A 24,787-nucleotide genomic window follows, 5' to 3' on the forward strand; every position below is an offset into this window, starting at 1 on the left:
GCTTTCCTGAAATCCAAATATATGATATCAAAATTATTTTTTGCATCCAGTTCCTTTGTAACCACATCATAATATCCAATCAAATTTGTCAGACAAGAGTTTCCCTTAACAAACCCATGCTGTGTCTGAATTATTGCTTCAGTCTTGTCTAGATGATCCTGCAATGCATCTTTAACCAGTGACTCAATTATTTTACCCAGAATAGAAGTTAAACTAACTGGTCTATAATTACTCATGTCACCCTTCGATCCCCCTTTGTGAATTGGGGATACATTTGCACATCTCCAGTCCGTGGGAACCTCCACTGAGTCCAAGGATGCTCTCATAATTATAGCTAAGGGTTTGCTTAGTTGCTTTGCCGTCTCCTTTAATATAACTGGATAGATCCCATCCACCCCAGGTGCTTTTCTTATGTTTAACTTCAACAATTTCTCCTCCACTTTGCTTTCAGTTATTACAAAATCATTAAGTATCCTGCTACAATTTGATAACCTTCTGCCAGGTGTTAAAGGGACACAGCAAACTGCAATATCCTGCATCCTGTGCAGCTGGTTTGCAATGAATTCCGCTGTCTGGTGTCGGTCCCTCTTGGCCTGTAGGAGTATATAGTAGTCATCGCTGGGCATTTTTTTTTTGAGCGACCACCACTGGTCCTTTGAACTGCTGTACCTGTCGTTCTGAAGGCCAACCATGCACACGAGACAATGCTATGGATGATACCGAACTATGCAGCCACTCCTTGCACTTCCACCTTCCTCAAGCTTCCCCATTATTCGACCCTGGTAAAGTCATCCAGATGTTGTCTACTGGCCATTTCGTTGTCTGTAGCACTGTATGAAACCAATCGAACGTCTGTAACAATCGTGCTCACCATTCAGGAATTTGCAGATAACTGCTGCTTTTACCTGTTTATGTGAGCCCTTTCATCACAATTCAAATTTTTGCACGTGGACAAGCTTTCTACTGAACGACCACAGTTATGCAAATCACCACAGGCTGTTTCGTTTGATTTTGTGATTCTAACCTTTAGAAATAGTGTTGGTCCTTATGTTTTGCGCACCAGTGTAGGTATATTATTGTAAACTACAAAATATAACTAATAATACACAATAAAGTGAATTAAAATTAAACAAAAAGTAAAGAATTGCCAAAGAAAGAAACAACATATCCTACAATTCCTTATAATTACTTTACTATCTTATAGTAAATCATGTTATAGACAGATGTAGGATAGACGTGCGGAAATTTGCCTTTAGCCAGTGGGTAGTTGCTTGGTGGAACAGATTTCCATCCCTTGTCGTGGAAGTTGATAGCCTAAATAAATTTAAGGCTCAGCTGGACAGGTATTTCAAATGAACAGAGGGGTGAAGTGGAAGTGGGTTTTTTTTTTTTTTTTGGCTGATGCTGCATAAGCTTGCTTTCTTGCATCAAATGCCTCTACTAATGCTAATGTTAAATAAATATGTTTTCAATACTCAATTTTTTTTTCATTCTCAAGGACCTTCTTTTTTTTAAGAACCTATAGTACTTAGTACCATGCGTTCAAGGTTGAAAAGACGAAAGAAGATACTTGTTGACATTAGAATTGAACTTTTGTAGATAGTAATTTTCAGGAAATATGTATGAAGGAAGGTTTTTCCAGAAAACAGAAGTTGAATGAACAAATGAGTAAGAAAAAAAGTTGGTTCTGTGTGTTTGAACTTGGACAGTAAAAGGAAGTTGACTGACTGCAGCATGTGTTCAGAATTCTTTGAAAGAGAGACCGTGAATTATAGAAGCCAATTCAGAAGAACAGTGCCCATGCAAATTTCTGTTTCTGCTGCATGTCTTATCTATAGAAAAGGCATGCAACAGAAACAGAAATTTGTGTCTATGAGACAGAAAGTGGAGGGATTCTGTTACAGATGAGACATTAATTAATCTAACTAACCTTGAGTGGAATCTAGAAGCCTGAGAAAGGTTTTGTGGGTACCGCCCCAGATGTGGGAACAATATTCCATGGTAGGCTGGATTTGCGATTTCTGCAGAGTTAACAACTGTTTGGAAGAAAAGTAACGCAGAGAATGGAAGAGAAAACCCAGTTTTTTTAGATTCAGAGAACACAATATTTGTAATGTGCTTTATGCCAAGAGAGATTATAAGTCAGGGTAATCCCCAAGATCTTGCCTAGAAATCAGAGCATCATCGGAGATAAGCATAGGAGCAGAAGAATCCTTTTTACAAGATATAAGACAGGACTGAGTTGTAGAAGGATTGAAATTAAGTTATCTTTGCCCAACTGGAGAATTAAATGGAGATTAGCATTTAAGGATTTGGCAGTGCATACTCGAGAAGTTGAAGCTGTTTCAACTTCTCATGAAATGCAAAGTGTTATAGTCAGCAAAACTACGGATAGGATTACCGGTCAATGGAAGAAGGTCATTAATATATACAAGAGGAAAAAGTGGGAGAAAGAACTGAATGTTGGAGAACACCAGCATTAATGGAGAAGTTAGAAGACAGAGAGCCGTCTGCCTGCCCTCACCTGCAGTGAGCAGTCAGAGAGAAAACTGGATACCCAATTACAAAGAACAGTGGCAAACCAAAGGATGGAAGCTTATTTAGAAGGCCTTTATGCCAAACACAATCAAAAACCTTTGAAAAGACAAGAGCAATGGCTTGAGTTTCACCAAACTTTTCCATTAAATTTGTCCATAGATGGGTAACATACACTGCCCTACCATTAATATCCGGACACCAGCCCTTAGACAAAAAAAGAGCTTTTATTGTGTCATTTAATATTTTGTGCTGAAACCTTTTGCTTTTATGACGGCCTTCAACCTTCACGGCATACTCTCAACCAGCTTTTTATAAATGTCAGGTGATATGTTCCTCCACTCGGCCTTTAATGCAGCCACCAGTTTGGCCTTGTTCTTTGGGCGATCTCGACGTGCACATATCCAACAATCCAATACATCCCAAAGATGCTAAATAGGGTTCAGATCAAGACTCTGGGTGGGCCGATCCAACTTTTGTACACCCATTCCTCAAACCACTCTGTTACGACCCGAGCCGTATGGCATGGGACGTTGTCTTGCTGATACAAGTATGAGCCTTCCCCCATGTATTGCCATAACACTGGAAGTGCATAATTGTCCACAGCATCCATGGTTTTGTTGATAACTACTAATGGACCCAAGCCAAACCATGACACAGCCTCCACCAAACTTCATTGTAGAGAGGATAGAATCAGGAAGAAACTGTTCCCCCTGGCGTTCGCCACACCCAGGAAGGGCTATCAGACTAGTAGAGTGCGAACCTCGACTCGTCTGTCTATAGGACTGTTTTCCACTGTTTTTTCTTGTTCAGGATTTGCACTCCTTACAACATGCTAATTGGCATCTAGCATTTGATGAGGTGATCAATTCTGTTGAACTATTGAGATAATTCTGTTGAATGTGTCATCTTGAATGCCCACTTTTGCAATTGTCTGTTCAAAGCCCAGTGTAAATATTTATATTTATAGACGTGTTGCATGCATAAGACCTGTTTCCCCATCCATGGAGGGATGTCCGGATATTAATGGTAGAGCAGTGTAAGCCAGAATATCACAGTAGAATGACACTGACGGAATCTATACTGGCGATCGTTGATCAGATGAAAGATTTCCAGATAGTTTAAGAGTTGGCGGTTAATTGATTTCTCCATTAGTTTGGAAAGAGAAGTAATCGCAATGGAACGATAATTGGATGGAAGGGATTTGTCACCCTTTTTAGGAACTGGCTGGATATGAGCAAATTTCCAAGAAGGAAAAACACTTTTGGAATAAGAAAGTGAAAAAAGACAACACAAAACAGGATTAGGTTCAGGGGCACAGGTTTTGAGAACAAGTGGAGAAATACCATCAGGACCTGGCAGGTCAGTTTTATCTATGGCTGATGTGGCAACAAAACCATCTGGTTTTGAGAGGTGGGAACAGAGATGGGCAAAAATTGCAGCCAATAGGTTTGGAAAGAGACCAGAATGCTTAGCTACCATTTGGACAAGAAGTTTTCTACTTGCTTCTTTTCCTGTTCGAAATCTAGTTTAGACTGAATAACCACTGCTTTACCAAGCATAAATAATACTTAATAATTTTTATTATTATGCAATGTCACTTATAAAAACGTAGTACTGGAAATATTTTATAATAAAAATTCAGAAAAATTACAGATTTCAGAGAATATAGGCTTAGTGTTTCGCATTAAAAATAGTGTTGAAAGGGGTTCGCAAGTAAAAAAAAGGTTGGGAATTGCTGATCTAGATCAAACTTTGAATATATGCCACAGACTGTGCAAGTGATGAACATGACAGGTGAATAAGGGAACTACATACTGCCATTTCTGTGTTAGTAATGATATTCTTGGATGAAGTGAAGTTCTGTGACCACTAACAATTAGCTTTGCCACAAAAGTAACATGAAATAGTAACACATTACATAAAACAATACTGGTTCTTTTTTTATCCCACATTCCAATTTTGAAATGTATATCAGTATACCTGATGGTCAATGCTTTTAATGAAAATAAGAAGAAATTCAAAATAATTCTAATTTAATATAGTTTTACTTTTTTTGTGAGAAAACAGAGCAAAACCATATTATAATGGTGAGATGGAGGGAAGGTAAATCAAGTGAAAAAGATGGGTTCTCTGCCATAAATCCAGAAAGTTTGCAGCTATGCTAGTTTATTATTTATTTATTAGGTAAAAGATGCCTTTGTATATAAGATTTTTAATTCACAATTTTGAGCCTCCACCTACATCGCATATGCCTTTCATAACTAGCAATAAAATTCACTTGTGAAAGTTAATACAAAAAAGATAGTATAAAGTATTACATTAGCTAAACTTCATTTTCAAAACATGATCAATAATAGACAAATACATATATAAATAATGATACAAAGGGATGCTATTAAATTTTTTTTTTTTTTTCCTAATTTATGAAAAAAATAAGATGAAGACGAGGTGGTAAAAGGAGTAAAAAGAGAGATGGCATAACTGACTACACGAACTCATGAAGTATTCCTAGTTTATCTGTGGTAGGCATTAAAATTACCCTGTGAAACTAGTGTTCCAAAAGCTTGGGAAATGCTAGAAATTAACTGAAAGAAAAGATTGTGGAAAATACCTAAATGTTAATATTTATGAATCTAATGATGAAATATTAAATTAAATATTTAATGAAATGTCGAGATAACAATAACAAGGAAAATACATTTTATATTTGGTTCTCTTTCTGAAAATGCTGAGATTAATGACAGTGTGCACACAACTTACCTTAACAATGAAGATTTTTGCGGTTAACCTCATAATACATTTGGCACCAGCTATGACTGAGATCCAGACTGCAAACACCTGTGTTTAAAACACCATAACATCATTTTCTACATCTGACTTAAAAATAAATTTAAATAAAAAATATATATGCACATACACTGAGTTGCCGTTGCATTATCAACATTTACCTAATACCTCATGCCTTTTGCTCATAATATAGCCTGTATATGTCTTGGCAAGGACCGCACGTTGTTGCTGGGTGTCTGTCCTGTGGTAATGCTACCCATGCATTGCATGTTGTGTCCATTAATGTCTACACAATGTCAAATGGATAGCTGTAGCATCAAATATCCTTTCCGGTAGGTACCAAAGCGTCAGGCTCAATTCAGTTGAGATTGAGATAGTTAAGCAGCGATAGGAAGATAGAGAATTTATTGCCAAGTTCTTGAAACAAGTTGGCAATCTGCAGAGCCTTGGGGCATGGCACATTGTTTTGATGATAAATGCTGGAGTTGCTTAGCCCATCATCGTGCAGGGGTCTACTTGGTTTGCAACAACAAAAAGGTAGGCTTTCCCATTAAGCTATCAATTAACAATGATAAAGGGACAGAGGGCATGCCACTAAACCAGTACCCAACCATAACACCACTGCCCTTCAGCCTGCCAAACATCAATATGCATCCAGGTGTCATGCCCTCGTTTGTTTCTCCAAATGCAGATAAGCTTATCAGCATAGCGTTAGAAATGGGATTTATCAGACCAAGTGACAGATTCCACATGTCAATGGCCCAGCATTGGTGCTGACATGCCCACAAAAGGTGCACTTTCTTGTCTCACAATGGGCATTGGTACCAGTGACAGCTGTTGACTGCCATAGCCTATATGAACTAATGTCTGACACATAGGTGTGTGGATATTGTTTTTGCTATTCCTATATTAAACTGGGTGGTTAGCTGAGCCAACTGTGCTGTGTCACCGCTGTTTTATGAGACATGACACTGATTATGGGTGTCGACCACATGTGGCTGTACCATGTGTTACCTTAGGCTGGTTGTTTGACTGCTGTTGAGCCACTCATGGTAGATTTGTAATTCCACAGAACATGAGCACTTAACCATGTTGGCTGTTGTTGCAAAAACTGATTGCGACATGCAAATTACAATCATATATCGGCTGTTCCTAACTTGGAGCCTCCACCATCATCACACACCAGTCTATTCCTACATAATGTGTTGTTGCTAATACTAAGCAATTCAGTGTATATAATGGGATTTGAAAAAAAAAAAATTTATACTTGCCATCCAAGTATAAACAACTGAATTTGTTCTAGAAGTAAGCAATCAATGAAATGTAGTAAATGAGTTGAGGTGCTATGCACCAACACTAACAACTTACAACAGGAGCAACCATAGCAACCTGTACATATTAGTAATCAAACTGTACATACACTGGTCAAAGGTGGCTGATAATCACCAAATGGAAACATTATGGTGATACTACAGCCAGAGAAAATAAGACAGGTAAGACAAAGAATATTGATGGAAAGAGACTGGTGGGTGTTCAGATGAGTGGTACATTGATCTTGGAGTTAAGTGAGGCCAAGCACAAGAACAATACACAGAAAGCTACTACGGCATTAAATTTTAGTGAAGAGCTGCAGCACAACAACAACAACGAAACATCATATCACACAATGCTCAACATCAACTTGAGTAGTGCACAACCCACGGTAATTGATCCCTAATACACTGTAAAACTGTTTGGATCTGGTGAATTCTTTAGAATTTTAGTGGCCTGGATGGAAATTCTCAAGAAGTTTAATGGCGCTATTTACATTGTTCTGGGGATACATTTTGTGGTTTAGCCTTGGATCACTAATTGCCATTCCTGGAAGAATAGATGCAATATAGTAGACTGATAATCCTGGAAATTCCTTGATTTGAATATATGTCCCCATGTCTGTATTCTGAGCAAGAGGAAGGATGCAATCAGCACCGAGCTTACACAATCCATTCAAAGTCTAAAAATCTCAAACCCCTGCATATCATTGACAAAACCCCATGAGCTGTCCTAGCAGTCTGTCACCACTGTCCAGAGAACTTCATATCTGATCGCCCCCCCTTTCCCCAAGGTTGTTTTCATTTTCCACTGCATGGAGTGTGGCCACACAAGTGGTACATTAATCTAGGATTACTACTTCCCATATGAAGTACCTTGCATTGCATTTGTAAAAGTTAAATTTCAGCTGCCAATTCTCAGCTCATCTACCTAATTTGTCTAGCTCTTGTTGCGGTAGTATACCATGTTTACTGTGATTAACTACTCAGCCAACCTTTGTATCACCTGCAAACTTTAAGCCTAATATGCCTTCATCATATCACCAATCAACAGAGAAAACAACAATTACCTCAGCATTGAACCCTGAGAAACTCTGATAATAACAATAGTCCAAGAACACTGCCCACTGATAACCACTCTGTTTTCTCCTGCTCAACCATCACTTTATCCCTAGCAGCAACTTTCCCTTAACACCACACTGCTCTAATTTGTATAACAGTCTTTTATGTTCATTAGTGTCAAAAGCTTTCCTGAAATTAAGTATATGATTTCAAAATTATTTTTGCATCCAATTCCTTTGTTACTGTCATAGTATCCAATCAGATTGGTCAGGCAAAATCATCCCCTTACAAATCCATGCTGTGATTGCAGTATAGTTGCATTCCTATCTAGATGGTCTTGCATTACTTCTTTAATCAGTGACTCCATTATTTTCCCTGGAACAAAAGACAAGCTAAGAGGCCTATAATTACTTACACACCCTTTATCCCTTCTTTGTCAATTGGGGATACATCTCATCTCCACTAAATCAAAGGAAAGGTTTCCTCACCTCTTTTGCTGCCTCCCTGAATATAATTGGGTAGATCCCATTTGAAGATGCCTTATTTACAGCGAGTTTCAAAAATTTCTCTTTCACTTTCTTCTTACTTATCATGAAATCACTTAGCTTCCTGTAATTTGATATACTTGTCACATCCCCATTCCTAAAAAATTCCTCATTTGTGAATGTAGACACTATTCAGTTTATAAAGCAACCTGAGCAAGATCATCAGCAATTAAACCATTCATACTAGTAGACCAATATGATTTGCCTTTAAATTCCCAACACCTTGCTTTCCACATTGAGAGAGATAAATTTACGACAGTAATAAATGGAAGAGATGATAATTAAATGAAGAGGCCCTACCATACTACCAGGTGACAACTGATTTGGTTTGGTTGTTAAAAAAAAAGCAGTTCAACAATCTGGCTGGTTGGGGGGGGGGGATTCACAGTTTCATCACTGCTTTCAAGACAGTTTTAATCTTCTTATTAGAGGGAAAAGAAAAGGAGAGTGGGTGAATACCAAACATTCAAGAAAAAATAGATAACTCATAATTTACAAAATCAGGGCTAGTACAAAAGCCAGGTTCAGTGTGCTCTGCTGGATAGTGTGCAGTCTATGTAGCCTTAGTGTAGATAATCTCAACCTATATATATATGTTTTTTTTTTTTTTCATGAAAACCCCAAGTACAAGAGGTATTAGAATCTACAGTACTTAGAACCATGCACGGTACTAAAGGTATTAGAACCTTTAGTACTGTGCATTGGTTGGTGGTTGAGAAGACAAAAGAAGATATTTTTGATGACATTAGGAATGTCAACTAATTTTCAGGAAATATGTACGAAGAAAGGTTGTTCCAGAAAACAGCAGTTGAATGAATAAACAAGGAAGATGAGAAGTTGGTTCTGAGAGTTTGAAGTTGGACAGTAAATAGATGTTGGCTAGTGGCGGCACGAGTTTGGACTGTTTTGAAAGCGAGAGTGGGAATTTATAGAAGCCAATTCAGAAGAACAGTGCCCATGGAAGTATCTGTAGAAAAGGCATGCAGCAGAAACAGTATATCTATGAGACAGATAGTGGAGAGACTGTTAGAGATGAGTCATTAATTAACTTAACTGCCCTCGTCTGAATGGAATCTAGAAGCCTGAGAGGGGTTTTGGGGGCACTGTCCCAGGTGTGGGAACAATATTCCATGGTTTGCACCAAAGAAACTTTATTGGAAAATTTGAATGACAATAAGTAGCCCATATTATAGATCCAGCCATGGGAGTACTTGCTTGAATCAAAAATATTAAAGTTTTAAAAGATGCAACAAATAATTTAACATTACCTCCGTGATACTACGTTCTCCATATTTTTGAATGATTATGGGTATTTTTTTAAAACCCTGTGGTGCAAAACTGTGCAATGACTGGTACCATTTCACACACACACAAAAGGGAAAAAAAAAAAAAAAAAAATCAGTGACAAGGAATTAGGTAGTGGAAGTTACATTTCCTTTTACTTCTGTTTTGTAGAAAAATTGAAAAAATTACCAAATCAAATTAAAAATACATATACAGGGCCTTGCTTTTTCACAATTAAGTCTTTTGCTCCAGAAACACTCTAAAACAAGTCACTGGATCAGCAAAAAGTGTCTTAATTAGTTAATCAAATTCAATTTTAGTCAACTGAAAACTGTTTCTGATTATACTAATATGAATTTTCACATTAATGCAGGAATTTCTGAAGTTCTCTTCATTTGGGTTGAAGTTAGCTCATTTCGTGCAGAGGGTGTAGAATTCGCCATGAGTTATTCCAGGTATAGAGCATGCAAATCTACCAATGAATATGCCCTTAGTGGCTGTTAATACCAATATTCATTAATTTCTTTAAATCTTTGGGTGGGGGGGATTAAACATTAAAAACAAAACTGACTATGTTTTGTTGAATGAATAAACGAGGAAGATGAGAAGTTGGTTCTGTGAGTTTGAAGTTGGACAGTAAATAGATCTTGGCTTATATAACACAGTTTCCCTCTAACCGTTTAGAGAATTGCGGCAAACCTCGCATAACATGGTATTTTTGAGCTTTTGTGTGGGGCAAACTCTGCTATTATGTTGGATGTCATTTTCCAACATTATGTGAAAAGTAACAATGCATTGCTACTTTTCACATATTAATGTATTGTACTGATTTGTCTATTGTATCGATTTCTGAATGTGTAGTATTTATTTATAAATAAAATATACTTTCAAAATGATACTCTCTCTTCTGAAAAAATATTTTTACTTTTGTAATAAATTTTGCCACTTAAGTATTGACTTTAAAGCCAATACTTAAGTGGTTCTAACATGACTGATAAATTGTGGCAATCCTTGCATAACACGGTACTTATATAACACAGTTTCACTCTAACCATTTAGAGAATTGCGGCAAACCTCGCATAACATGGTATTTTTGAGCTTTTGTGTGGGGCAAACTCTGCTATTATGTTGGATATCATTTTTCCACATTTCCATTCTTTTTGTGAATCCCCGCTGTTGACTCGCTAGTCGATACGGAAAAAAATTTTGTTGGAAAATCCCCGTGTTAGGTTCTGTGCTATCGAACTTGTTTGAGACCATAAAAAACTGTGACTTCGAAACATGCAGTTCATGACTATTAAGGTTATTTTGGTTTTTATTTGATTGTTATTTGATTAAAGGGATCAAGGAAGGACTTTTTCTCTTGTAGGTGAGACAAGAACTAGCTGTCACAGATCTAAAATCTCAAAGAATAACACAAGACTGGATTTCATTAAGTTCACCTAGGTAATGGATTATCAAATAGTAGAAAAAGCTGCCTCTCAACTTGGCAAAGACAGTGAATCTGACTACGTTCAATGCACAATTCTTTGTGGGAATGAGAACTGCATGGATATTTTGCCAATAATGGATATATTCTGCAGTCAGCTTGCTGGTAAAAAAACAAAGTTTCTGGGAGAAAAATCCATGTAAGCTCCCCCCCCTCCCCCATTTGCCTTTAGTCAGTGAGTGGTTTATTGCTGGAACAAGCTTCAATCTGTCATTTTTTGGAGTAAATGGATGGGTGAAATGAGAAAGTTTTTTTTTTGGGTGATACTGTATAAGCTTGCTTGCTTGCATTATATGCCTCTAATGCTGATGCTATTCTTTTTTTTTTTGTTTTCCTCCCCCACCTATGATAGTTATGACTGTGATTACAGTGTAAAGGAGTGATGAACAATTTTTTTTTGAGATGAGGGTCACTAGGAGGAAAAGAAATGTGTGCAGACTGCATTATAAATGATATCTATATATTTTTTATTTATGATTAAATAACATCACAAATTAACCAATGGCATAACACTAGGCTAGTGTCTGATTGAGGTGTTAATATATATTATTATATTTTATCACTATTATTATATATAAAATAAGATTTATGAAAATGTTGAAAGCATTTACATTACCATTTCATTGTATTTTGTAACATTAATCAAACCAGCGAAACCAAATAGTGCAATTATTATTTATAAGAGATTAAACTTTTGTCTGATTTATATTTTCATATTAAAAGTATTGGTTGCATTATAAGTGATACATCATAAAATTGTTTAATTTTTTTTACAGGAATTACAGTAATTATCTGACTAATATTTTTTTGTTTCTTATACCTGAAATTAGACTGAGGACTAGCATTGTAAAACTAGGTGGGCCACATTTGGCCCACAGGGCATGTTTTACTCAACACTGCAATGTAAAGTAGAACAAAGGGTTGCTCTTACGAAGAAAGGCTTAAGTTTTGCAAATTACAGTGTCTGGAGACTAGGCACCTGCGAAGTGATCTGAGGTGTATAAAGCCTTGAATGGTTTGAGCATGCTCAATGCGGATGGGATTCTTCCTCTTACTCAGAATAATCGCCTGAGAGTGCATAAATTCAAATTGAGGAAAGACGGTTGTAGGATATATGTGCAGAAGTTTGCCTTTAGCCAGCGGGTGGTTGATTGGTGGAACAAACTTCCATGTCGTTGAAGAAGTTGATAGCTTAAATAGATTCAAGGCAGAACTTGACAAACATTTGGAGCGAGTGGATGGGTGAAATAAGGGGTTGTCTTCTTTTTTTTTTGGCTGATGCTATATAAGCTTGCTTTCTTGCATCATGTGTCTTTGCTAATGCTAAGTATGTGATCATGGGTTTGTTGAGGGGAAGTCTTGTCTGACCAATTTGATTGAATACTAACAGTGAGGTCACAAAGGAACTGGATGCAAAAATAATTTTGATATCATATACTTGGATTTCAGGAAAGCTTTTGATACTGTTGCACATGGAAAACTACTTAGATAGTATGAATCAGAGCTGTAATACTCAATACGTTCTATATTGATACTAATATTTGTAAAATAATAAGAAGTGTTCTACGTACTATATTGAGGTAAACTCCTATTATTTTACAAATGGAAAACTACTGTACAAGTTGGAGCAGTACGGCATTAAGGGCAAATTGCTGCTATGGATAAAGGGATGGTTGAGTGGAAGAAGACAGAGTGGTAATCAATGGACACTGCTATTCGTGGACTAATGTTATTAGTGGTGTCCCCCAGGGGTCTATGTTGGTTCCATTTTTGTTTTCTGTATTAGTATTAGCAATGGCCACATAGTGCACGGAAGCCTATGGGTTATAGGCTTCCTTGCACCAGCCAAAAAAAAAAAATAATAATAAATAAATAAAATATAAAATAAATAAATTCTGTATTAGCTAGCTTTCTTGCATTATATGCTTCTACTAATGCTAACAGCAGCCAAACTCAGAAAATGTTTACTTAATCTATTTAAGTTTATCAAAAAGCTATGTGATGAATCTCATGGTAGTGATTAACTGCCTTAAATTTAGCAGGAAATGGATGATTAATAAAATGATTAATCGACCAAGGAGCTGATTATGTACTGATTAATCAGTGCATCCTTAAATGAAATCCAATGTAATTTGTTGCTTACTAAGGTATTTTTTTATTATTATTGATTATCACTGTATACATGTTGCAATTAATCAACTTTAAAGAAATAACTTTTAGTAAAAATGAAAATAAATTGCCTTGTTTAAAGCATTTCATTTGGGTAATTTCCTTTTCATTATAGATTACTTAGATCAATTAGTAGATCCATATTTATCATTTTTACTCTCGTAATAATTAATAGATATCAGAGCTGCAATGGCTCAATATCTTTTAATTATTATGAGAGTAATAACAGAATAGAATACAGCCCCCCTCCCCCGCCCCAATGGGTCAAAAAATCGCCTTTTTTAAATTTTTGCATACAGTCCTGCTATAAAAAGCAAAAAATTTCATTTTTTAAAAAATTAGCAGACAATCTAGGAATCCTTCCTAGGCATTACACTGATTTGACCAGTGTTCCAATGCAAAGTATGTATACACAAACTTTGTATGCAGCTACTTAAACAATTATTTCTCACTGCTCAGTGCAAGTGGAATGTAAAAAATTGTCATCAATCCTCACTTAAAAAAAGCTGGGCATCATTGTTGCTAATGCAGTTAGGAAAGTAATGTCAATTTAAGGAAGACTAAGACACTTTAAGATGATATATGAATTCTGTGAAGCTGACAGAAAACAAAAGGGGGGGGGGGTGAAATGAATATATAAGCTGTAACAGCACTCCAGAAAAAGTTATTGGAAATCTCTGAGCATGAGAAATAATTGTTTAATTCAGCAAAGAATGAGGATAAGATGTTTTTTTTTCCTATGATGAATAAAAGAAGATTCAGAGCAAATTACTGCATAATGGGTGTGGAAAGGTCTCACATAACACATGTTGCTGATGAACTAAAGAGGTACTTAACATTAGCAGAGGCATATGAAGCAAGCTTATACAGCATCAGCCAAAAAAAAAAAAAAAACCTTCCCATTTCACCCATCCGGTCACTCCAAATGTTTGTCTAGTTCAGCCTTAAATTTATTTAAGCTATCAACTTCTGCAACAACAGATAAAAGTGTTCCAGCAATCAACTAACCATTGGCTAAAGGCAAACTCCCACATATCTATTCTACAACAGTCTTTCCTCAATTTGAATCTATGGCCACTCAGGTTCTTAGTCTGAGCAAGTGGAAGTATCCTGTCAGCATTGAGCCTGCTCAAACCATTCAAGGCATTATAAACCTCAATCAGACCACCTCGCAGGTGCCTAATCTCCAGATGCTGCAACTTGCAGAATTTAAGCCTTTCTTCGTAAGAGCAACCCTTTGTTCCATTCAATAATCTTGTTGCCTTTCTCTGTACTTGTTCCAACAGCTGTACATCCTTCTTAAAATGAGGACTGTAGACCTGTATACAATACTCAAGGTTGGGCCTGACCATTACCTTATACAAGGGGATAATTAACTCCTTAACCCTACTAGAAAAATTCCTGTATGCCATTGACAAGACACCATGAGCTACTCTTGTACACTGTCTGTACTGCTCAGAAAACATCATATCTACCTGCAGAATTATCCCCAGCTGCTTTTCGTTCTCTACCACTATCAGTGTAGTACCACAGAGTTGATACGTTATTCTGTGGTTACTGCTTCCCATATGTAGTACTTTACATTTGTCAATGTTAAACTTCATTTGCCACCTCTCAGCCCATCTGCTCAACTTTTCTAGATCCTGTTGCAGCAGCATATTGTCACAAGTGTCCTTAACAACTCTGCCAACCTTTGTATCGTGCAAACTTGGACATTAAGCTTGATATACCATCATCAATATTATTTATAAATACAGAAAACAGCAATGGACAACACTGAACCCTGAGGAACTCTACTAATAACATTAGTCCACAATGAGCAGTGTCCATTGATTACCAATCTGTCTTCTCCCACTCAACCAACCCTTTATCCATAGCAGCAATTTGTCTCCAATGCCACACTGCCCCAAATTGTTCAACAGTCCTCCATGTGCAACAGTATCAAAAGCCTTTCTAAGATCCAAATATATAATATCAAAGTTATTCCCTGCATCCAGTTCCTTTGTGTCCATTGCTGTTTTCTGTATTTATAAATGATATTGATAATGACAAGACTTTCCCTTAACAAAACCATGCTGTGTCCGAGCTATAACTGAAGTCTTGTCATGATGAAACTGCAGTGCTTCTTTAACCATGGCTTCCATTAATTTTCCTGGAACAGAAGTTAAACTAACAGGTCTATAATTACTTGTGTCGCCCTTTGATTCTCCCTTGTGAATTGGGGTCACATTTGCAAATCTCCAGTCCACGGGTGGTGGTTGTTGTTGTTTGGTTTTTAGAAGCATTAGCAACTAAGGCCATACTGCTCCAGAGATATATGCGGTGGTCATTCCCTGACCTTTCCGCATCCTCCATATTTGGTGGTCCCGGGCTCGAACCTCAGTCTAATCAAGAAGCGTGTGCTACGCACTGCAGCTCCTGCCCACCTGGCTACAGAGGCACCAGTCCGTGGATACCTCCCCTGAGTTCAAGGAAGCTCTCATAATTATGGCTAAGGGTTTGCTTACTTCCTTTGCTGCCTCCTTTTAATATAACTGGATAGATCCCATCCACCCCAGGTGCCTTTATGTTTATCTTCAACAATTTCTCCTCGACTTTCCTCTCAGTTATTACAAAATCATCTAGCTCACTACTAGAGTGTAGCTCACCTCTGGCATTCCACCCACCAAATAACTCCTCATGTGTGAATACAGATGCAAAATACTCATTTAGTTTGTTAGCCACCTGAGCAGAATCATCAACAGTTGAACCTTCAATATCCAGTGGACCAATCTGATTCATCCCTTTCGTTCTAGAGTTTATATAGGTAAAGAACTCTTTGTTGTTTTTCTTTGCATCCTTTGCCAAAGATTTCTCATAATCTGCCTTTGCCTGCCTAATTCCTTTGTGAATTGGTTACAGACAAGCTTATACCTATCATAGGCTTCCATGTCACCCATTAATTTATATGTATCCCATGCATTTTTCTTCTCTGCCATATGTCTCATTAGTTCATCTGACATCCACTTAGGCCTAAATCTTGAATAATATTTCTTAGTTGGTATGTAAAGCCTAGTAGCTTCCAAGATAAATTGTTTGAATGCTTCCCATTTTGAATTTGCTGTTGGTACCACTGTGTAGAATTTAAATACTGTCTCAGACCATCGTAGTCGCCTTTATGAAAGCAAAAACCCTTCCCTTTTCCCCTGATGGTAGTTACCTCTTTGAGTAAATCCCATTTCAGGATACCGTGATCACTGCCATCTAGTGGTTCATTTATCTGCAGATTCTTAATGCATGAAGAATCACTACTGATAATCAAATCAAGAGTATTACTACCTCTAGTTGCCTCCCGAACATGCTGATGTAGAAAACAATCATCCAACAAATCCACAAAAGCCTTGCTAGTGTGTGAGTGACCAGCCCCCAAATTTCAGTCAATACCTGGGAAATTAAAATCCCCTATTATAAGACTCTCTGATTTACTGGCTCACTCTATTTCATTGTACAGTTTCTTATTATACTCATCAGAGTCATTAGGCCTATAGCACACTCCTACTCTCAATTTTGATCTCCCAATGCTTATGTCACACCAAACTGACTCGACCCTGCACTGTCCAGCGATGTTGACTGGCTTCACTTCCTAGGATTTTATGCGTTTCTTATCTAATAGCATAACCCCTCCTCCCTTCCTATCCTTCATGTACACATTGTACTTGCAAAATTCCAGTTCTGCATTCCTTATATCTGTGTGATATCACGTCTTCGATATCCCAACAATATCTGCCTTTGATGTTTTCAGCAATATCTAAAATTCATCTAAAGGGTTTAGGGCATGAGCCTCAAGCTATGGAAGAGTCTGGACCATGTATAAATATAGTGCATGTGCATCAGAAATACATAGCTATATCTGAATAAATCAGAATATTAGTAAAACGGCATCGTTTTAAGTTATATCTCATATTGTGAATACCTTCCCAACGAGTTGCCATGATATTGCACTACTTTGAATAAGTAACGCTTCCCCTAAGGAGAAGACTAATGTTACTTATTCTCAGATGGATACCACCACCCAGACCAGAGCAACGTATCAACTCTGGGGTACTACACTGACAGTGGTAGAGAATGAAAAGTACCTGGGGGTAATTGTGCAGGCAGATATGAAGTTCTCTGAGCAGTGCAGATGGGCTGCAAGAGTAGCTCATGTGTCTTGTCAATGATATACAGGAATTTTTCTAGCAGGGATAAGGAGATGTTTATTACCTTGTATAAGGCAATGGTCAGGCCACACCTTGAGTATTCTATACAGGTCTGGAAGCCTCATTTCAAGAAGGATGTAGAGCTGCTGGAACGAGTACAGAGAAGGGCAACAAGATTAGTGAATGGAACAAAGGATTGCTCTTACGAAGAAAGGCTTAAGTTTTGCAAATTACAGTGTCTGGAGACTAGCGAGGTGATCTGATAGAGGTGTATAAAGCCTTGAATGGTTTGAGCATGCTCAATGCAGATGGAATTCTCGCTCTTGCTAAGAATAATCACCCGAGAGGACATAAATTCAAATTGAGGAAAGACAGATGTAGGATAGATGTGCAGAAATTTGCCTTTAGCCAGTGGGTAGTTGCTTGGTGGAACAGACTTCCATCCCGTGTTGTGGAAGTTGATAGCCTAAATAAATTTAAGGCTCAGCTGAACAGGTATTTCAAACGAACGGAGGGGGAGTTGTCTTTTTTTTTTTTATTCTGATGTTGCATAAGCTTGCTTTCTTGCATCATATGCCTCTACTAATGCTAATGCTAATTAACAATAGGTCATCATCATTGTTGACAGGTTCCACAATTTTATCGGAATGTTCCTGTTCACTATCACCATTTGTCCCCAAGAAATCGTCACTCACTTTTATGCCGTAGAATTTATACAAAGGTAAATTTATCAAATACCATAACCATATTTTCACTATTTTTTTCTGCACACATCCTTGTAGATATGATGATTTATGTATGAGTCTTCATTTTGTATGTACCTTAATGGCATAATCATCATCTAATTCTCTAGGCAATTGATGAACCATCGTATTTACATTAACTGGTACATTTATTACTTGTCCAATGATCCCATATTGTCCATGTTCATAACATAAATGATGAATTAGTATAAAGGGTAATAATGGTGATATCAATCGCTCAGTTACAACATCCAGCGGAGGCAAATATGTTGGATATATAAATCCATTTGACTTGGCCACAGTTGGTATTCATTCCTCTTTTAATGAAGTATGACATGTATTGCACGTCATGAAAGTACTCACTTCTTGTAAATGAAATTCATTTTGAAGTAATTCATATGAAGTTGTTGGAAATGGTTTCAAATCTAATTGAAACCATAAACGATCACAATGTGTTTTTGTACACTAGTTTTTCGAACTCACTCTCAGCTTGTGTAGACACTATAGGGATGTAATCAGGAATCTCATTATTAGCCATTTCTAATTTCACTTTTTTTTGTGCGCAATATTCTTTCATTCGTTCTGCTGAAGTTTCAGATTCCTGATAAGTATCAGACATAGTAGAACTCTGTGGTTGAATTTCATTATTATTTGGAACAGTTTGAATTTCTAATTTCCTTTTCTTCCATTCACGATATTCCTTCATTATTTCAGCTCGAGTTTTTTTTGGGTGCAGTTTGAGAACTCTCAGGCATAACGAAACACTCTTGTTGAATTTCATCTGGATTCACATTTCTGTCCAACTTCCCTTTCTTTCTTTCTTTCACGATATTCCTTCAAACTATAGATTTATAGATTTTAGCATTAGCATTTTAGCATTAGTAGAGGCATTTGATGCAAGAAAGAAAGCTTATGCAGCATCAGCCAAAAAAAATAATAAAATAATAAAAAAATAAAAAATAAAAAATAACCACTTCCACTTCATCCCTCTGTTCGTTCGAAATACCTGTCCAGCTGAGCCGTAAACTTATTTAAACAGGTATTTCGAACGAAAAGAGGGGTGAAGTGGAAGTGGTTATTTTTTTAAATTTATTTATTTTATTTTATTTATTTTTTTTTTGGTTGATGCTACATAAGCTTGCTTTCTTGCATCAAATGCCTCTACTAATGCTAAATCTGTGTGACACCACGTCTCTGAAATCCCAACAATATCTGCCTTTGATGTTTTGAGGAATACCTGAAATTTATCAAATTTATTTACTAAACTCCTAGCATTGGTGTACACGCAAGTATACATGCACCTGTTCTTTTTCTTAGCTACCCTAACACAACCCATGTGTTTACTTGTACCCCAATGATTCCCAGCAGTCTTTGAAATATCCTGCATCTTATTTTCCAGGCTGCTGCTCATTCCAATAGAAGCAGTGCAAGACTCACTTTCACCTCTGCCAGTGGCTACTATTAATCTATTAGTCCTTGTATCCCCCCAATCTAGCAGTTTTCCGACCCACCTAACACTGCCTCGATAGCATCAGCAAACATTCTTGCACTCTTTCTATTGAAGTGTATCTCATCCCTGTAGAAGCAGTCTCTCCTGTTAACAAGTACAGACCAGACTGAAAAATATTCTACCTCTTGAGCCTTGCACAATCTTTCCAGGGCCGAATTGATTGACAGGGCCCTCATCATATATTTCCTCCTATCGTGTCTGGGCAGAATTGCAGACACTTTTTGCTATAGGCTATAGATTTTGGCACAGTCACTCGCATATTAATCAATATGCTGATATAACGGTATAATGTAGTGCATCAGTGCAGCAACAAGTGCAACGCATGCACATCGGGTTTCGTGATGATTTCTAGGTAATGTAACGCTTTTTCCAAATAACACTGGTAAAACCGTTTTTAACTCAATAAAAAAGCTAAAAACATAATAAATAAAAAGTAAAAACAAGTAAAAAACATCAGAAAAGAGCATCAATAGGAATTAGAACACACAAGACTATAAATTTACCAGCACATAAAATGACATCAGCATTCTAGGACTGGCACTCATAGACCTGTCCTTTGCATACAGGCAGATGGGACAAGATGTCATCTTGATACGACTTGTCAATAGACCATAGGTCAATGTTGAGAGTGTATAGAGTCACATTTGAGAAGTGTCTATTGAAACTCCGCAACCTCTGCAGTTTCGAGCTCAAGGAGAGTGTACTGTGGATGTGTCTTCCTGGTAAATGCCAACCGCATTCCAGATGTTCAAGTAATCATGCTTAAATGAGCACAGATGAAGGAATGCCTTTATTTTTAGCACATGGGCTCTGTGGACTGTGGTCATGTATTGAAGGTTGGAGCAGAGTTCAGATTTGGATGTCATGTACATCTGGTGAGGCCCATTTTATCACCCAGAATTCAAGACTCCATAGTTTCTTGAGGGCAGTGAGAGGTGCAGCAGACCAGACTTCCACAGCACAGGAGATCACACTACTGAAGTAAATAAATAAATAAATTTTTCCGTTTATACTCCGGCACGACAACCAAGTCAGTTTACAATAAATCGTCAATACAAATATTTATCGTATTTAGTAGTCATGGGCTTGAACCCCGGTCCACTCAAGGAATGCGTGCTATGCACTCTTGCTCCTGACCACTGGGCTACGTCAAGTAGGTTGTGAGGAACTCTTGATTACAATTATTTGTTTATTGTGAGTTTTACACAAATCTATTTTCGTACCCCAGAAGGCTCTGGAATAATGGGCTTGGATTTGTTGTTTATAAGTGAGGTTAGCATCAAGGATTACTCCTAGAATTTTGACACTGTCTGGGGGAGTCAAAACATTCCCTGCTAATTCCTGAAGTAAGGATAATTCAGTATCAGCAGACGTCTTCCGACTTGATGAGATAGCTTGACTTCTCTGGACTGACTGACAAGCCAAAAAATTCAGTATACTCACAGAATGCATTTAGGCAGCTGCTTACAGTTTCTGAGGAGGTTTGTCTTGCTTGTGAGTCACCAATCTGGCATTTACATGGCAAATAACACACATCATCAGCATATGATAAGAATGCTGTACTTGATCCATAAGAGGAACAAATACTGCAGCAATTAGCAGAGCTGAGAGAGAACCACCTTGTAGGATACCTACATCCACACTTCTACTACAGACTGTACTGTAATTACCTGTGGAGTGGGGTATTCTCCTAGATAGAAAATTTTTGAGGAGCTCAAGTATATTGCCAAATAACCTGTAGCATCTTTTGAATAAGGCAAGTAGAGGTGTCATTTGGACTGAGTCGAAAGCAGAGTTCATGTCCAGAAAAATGGTGTGGAGTTCTTCATTGCCATTTCAGGCGTGAAGTAATTTCTGTGATAAGGACTGTAGACAGGTTATAGTAGATCTATTTAACAAAGCATAATGGATATGTTCAGGCCTATGCACAATTACTGCGAGTGCAACATCATTATAGATGTTGCACTTGCATTATAGAATGTCTTATAATGGAGGACTTTAATTTTCCAGATATTGACTAGAATTTGTGAGTTGTTCACTCACATGCTATCAATACTATTGTAGATTTATTGAATGACTACTTTTTAAAGCAGCATGCTAGAGAAGCAATAAGAGAATGTAATATTCTTTATCTGGTTATCCAGCAGTGATTCTACAATGCATTAAGAATCTGCAGGTAAGAGATCCACTAGGTAGCAGTGATCACAGTGAACTAATGTGAAATTTAATTAAACATATAACTACTTTCAAAAGTAAAGGGAAAAAATCTTTGGCTTTTGCAAGGGTAATTAAAATAGCCTCAGACAGTACTTAAATTATATGAAGTGAAACCAACTGATAATGTTATCAACAGCAAATTTTAAACGTACAGCATTCAAAAAAAATAATCATAGAAGCTATTTTGGCTTCACAAAATTCACAAAGGAGGATCAAAGGCTGACACAAATAATTATAGACCTGTGAGTTTAACTTCTGTTCCAGGAAAATTAATGGAGGAACTGGTTAAAGAAGTACTGCAGGATCGTCTAGACAACACTTCAGTTATAGCTCGGACACAGCATGGTTTTGTTAAGGGAAAGTCTTGCCTGACCAATTTGAATGGATACTATGATGCAGTCACAAAAGAACTGGATGCAGGGAATAACTTTGATATTATATATTTGGATCTTAGAAAAGCTTTTGATACAGTTGCACATGGAAGACTGCTGCACAAATTGGAGCAGCGTGGCATTGGAGGCCAACTGCTGCTATGGATAAAGGGATGGTTGAGGGGGAGAAGACAGAGTGGTAATCAATGGATACTGCTCATCGTGGACTAATGTTATTAGTGGAGTACCTCAGGGTTCAGTGTTCGGTCCATTCTTGTTTTCTGTATTTATAAATGATACTTTGCTTTGATCTATTAATTATTATTATTATTATTATTTTTTTTTTTTTTATAAAACAAAATCCCATGTATAAACAACAAATTGTAAGATTCCACTGGCTTTCTGTGTAAGGAATCACTATTGTATAAAATTTATGTTAATAAAGAATCTTATTATTATTATTATACTGATGATGGTATATCAAGCTTAATATCCAAGTTTGCAGACGATACAAAGGTTGGCAGGGTTGTTAAGGACACTACTGATGCTATGCTGCTGCAACAGGATCTGGAAAGGTTGAGCAGATGGGCTGAGAGGTGGCAAATGAAGTTTAACATTGACAAATGTAAAGTACTACATATGGGAAACAGCAACCCCAGAGCAACGTATCAACTCTGTTGTACTACACTAACAGTGGCAGAGAATGAAAAGGATGTGAGGATAATTGTGCAGGCACATATGAAATTCTCTGAGCAGTGCAGTCAGGCTGCAAGAGTAGCTCATGGTGTCTTGTCAATGATATACAGGAATTTTTCTAGCAGGGATAAGAAGGTGATTGTTCCCTTGTATAAGGCAATGGTCAGGCCATACCTTGAGTACTGTATACAGGTCTGGAGGCCTCATTTCAAGAAGGATGTAGAGCTGTTGGAACGAGTACAGAGAAGGCAACAAGATTAGTGAATGGAACAAAGGGTTAAGTTTTGCAAATTACAGTGTCTGAAGACTAGGCACCGGAGAGGTGATCTGATAGAGGGGTATAAAGCCTTGAATGGTTGGAGCATGCTCAATGCCGATGGGATTCTTCCTGTTGCTCAGAATAATCACCTGAGAGGGCATAAATTCAGATTAAGGAAAGACAGATGTAGGATAGATGTGCGGAAATTTGCCTTTAGCCAGTGGGTGGTGGAACAGACTTCCATCCCTTGTTGTGGAAGTTGATAGCCTAAATAAATTTAAGGCTCAGCTGGACAGGTATTTCGAACGAATGGAGGGGTGAAATGGAAGTGTTTTTTTTTTTTTGGCTGATGCCGCATAAGCTTGCTTTCTTGCATCATATGCCTCTACTAATGTTAATGACATCCTGTTAGATAAAAGCAGAAAGGCCAACACCACCGTCAATAACTATTATGGCTCTTACAAAAAACGGAATGTGCTCTTTTAGTAAAACTGTTCTACTAGAATAAAAGTAACACTAATGTAGCACTACGTGAATATCAAAAAATTAAAGGACCTTTGATGTCAGTAGGGGCTTCGAAAACTAATAATGAAATATGAAGCGACCGACCGGGGAGTTAGGTGTTAATTCCAGGCAAGGGACGACCACATATCGGAATAGAGATAGTTAATGAAGTGGCGGTTGCAATGGCCTCCAGGTCAGAATGCGAAACATTACCAGTCAGTAGTGCCAGAGGTGTGTCAAGAGGCTTGAACCTTCCTTGGTCTACTGTACATAAAGTGCTTCAAATAATTTTATGGTGGTTCCTGCCCAAGAGTCACATAGTGCAAGAACTAAAGTCTTGCAATCAGCAACAACGAATAGATTTTTCTCTATGATTTCTGGCTCGTATGACAGGTAAATGCACAAAACTGCCAAATATAGAGAACTTCTCGTCCATCTGCCATGCATGAAAGACCACCACAAAGTCCATACGTTACAGTTGGATTCACAGCAGAGTTTATAATCGGACCATTTTTGTTTGAAGGGTCTACACATCATGGCCCCACAAGGTGTATGGTAACTAGTGCACGGTACCGTGCTCTTCTAAGAGATCACATTCTCGCTCTACAAGAAAGGCAATGATTAGAGACCGTAGTGTTCGTGCAAGGTGGTGTCCCTCTCCACGTTGGTTGACAAGCGAAGGAACTGCTCCGTTCAACATTTGGAAACGATCGCATTATTTCTAGACTTTCCACAGCCCGATCACCAGATCCCAATCCCTGTGATTTCTGGCTATGGGGATACCTGAAAGGCAGAGTTTACCTAAAAAATATTAATTTCTCTTAAAAAAAAAAAAAAAAATGCCCAAATCCAATACAGTATTCACCTTCACATACTTCTTTGACTAAATTACAATGATGGCAAAGTCACAGTTGCTACATCACCTGCTGGAGAAAATCAAACATACATTATACTTCAACAACAAATTCAGTGTTCTACCAAGAAAATTTTGCCAGCCGCGTGGCATTATGAAGTAGGCAGGTGGGGAAGTTTAATACTTTACAATATTATAAAATTTTCTGTTACTTCTAAATGTGACTTAAGCGATCCAGAGAAAAATTAATTGCATAATTTAACATTATATGC

At 37.5% G+C, this 24,787-nt stretch overlaps 1 protein-coding gene across 2 annotated transcripts in view; it reads right to left on the bottom strand.

The window, feature by feature from the left end:
- LOC150076558 (uncharacterized) overlaps positions 1–24,787 on the bottom strand; it is a 90,122-nt gene that overhangs the window by 53,190 nt on the left and 12,145 nt on the right. For both annotated transcript variants that reach the window (XM_090387455.1, XM_090387454.1), the window contains exon 2: positions 5,299–5,376. The gene's annotated coding sequence lies outside the window, so the exon portion shown is untranslated. The remainder of the gene's footprint in view (positions 1–5,298; positions 5,377–24,787) is intronic.

This window comes from Mastigoproctus giganteus, chromosome 13 (genome assembly GCF_048544385.1).
Source record: "Mastigoproctus giganteus isolate SK-2022 chromosome 13, ASM4854438v1, whole genome shotgun sequence".
NCBI classification, from domain to species: domain Eukaryota; kingdom Metazoa; phylum Arthropoda; class Arachnida; order Uropygi; family Thelyphonidae; genus Mastigoproctus; species Mastigoproctus giganteus.